Consider the following 1,490-nt stretch of genomic DNA (forward strand, 5'->3'; position numbering starts at 1 on the left):
GTGTATTCCGTAATTTCTTACGCTCATTACTGATCCACGGAAGACTAGAATTATGACCCAGCTCAACAAATTTACAAAAATTAGCTACTCAACATTATCACTTACTTAAATCCCACAGGTATCAACGAACGCCTTTCATTCCACTAATTTATTCGTGTTTTTATCGTTGCCATGTTCCCACCAATCACGTAGCTCCTTTTTCCGCCTTGAAAAGCACACACAACCCACAATTCCCCTAAAAAATAATATTCCCTAATGCTAAGTGAAGATTGTTGAATAGTCCCTTCGACTTCGTCTCGCAAATTATCCAACAATATTCACTTCGCCTTCGGCGAATAATTGTGAAATTTTCAGATATCGAAGATTGTTATCCTAATCCTTGGGAAAACGGTGAAACTTCTACATGTACTGATGGAGTAAATGACTATAATGAGGGGGGCGTTGGTATCTAAATAAAAAAATAAAAAATAAAAAATTTTATAGGATGACACAATTACTGGTGAACCAGTAGTTTCCATTGTGGTCCTTGCAAACAAATGAAATAAATGGTCTAAATTGAAAATAACATCATTAAGAACATCATTAAGAACCCCAACTGGCCGGAGGCAAACCAGTCGGATATTTACAAGCGTGGCCAAGGATCTGAACTCGGGGCTACCGTGAAACAAATCCAGTGGTCAAGGTGGGACTCAAACCCGGGAGCGGCGGATTACGAGTCCGACACTCTAACCACTAGGCCACACTGCATCTATTAGAAGCCGCAGAAATTTGATCAAAAAATTTGATCAAAAAAGAATTCGAAACCATCTTTGCATTTATACTAAAAATAATTCTCCCTTAAGGCTAAGTGAAGATTGTTGAATAATCTCTTCGACTTCGTCTCGGGAATTATTCAACAATATTCACTTCGTCCTCGGCGAATAATTGTTAAACTTTGACTTCATATTCCATGGCTTTAACAATACCGGGAGGTATATTTAACTGCTAACTTGCGCATGTGTATTTGACATTTGTCCATGTCAAATTCTCAAAAAAATTAAGCGCGTTTTTTTATTGCAATCATTCAAGGGCGTATTTTTAAACTGCCATTGGCATTATTGATGAATTTAAAACTTAAACAAAATAATTTGATTACTCAATCTTATGACTGCAGTTGTTTAATTGTTGCAATTTTTTACAGATATTTGTGATTTCAACCCTTGCCAGAACGGCGGGGCCTGTTCACTGAATGGAGATAACTATACCTATACCTGTGCCTGCACCACTGGCTACAATGGTACAAACTGCTCAACAAGTAAGGCAGTTTCTCAATAGAGTTGTGGCTGATTAAAGCGTAAAAGACAGTAATAATATCTTACATAAATCTCTTGAATTCGATCCTAGTATAACTGCGTTTCCTGCTTTTCGTTGCAATTACTTTTAAACAAATCTTAGCTGTGCACCATAATTTTTTATATTTTAGATATCGAAGATTGTTATCCTAATCCTTG

The sequence above is a fragment of the Stylophora pistillata genome, chromosome 6 (assembly GCF_964205215.1).
Source record: "Stylophora pistillata chromosome 6, jaStyPist1.2, whole genome shotgun sequence".
Lineage (NCBI taxonomy): Eukaryota > Metazoa > Cnidaria > Anthozoa > Scleractinia > Pocilloporidae > Stylophora > Stylophora pistillata.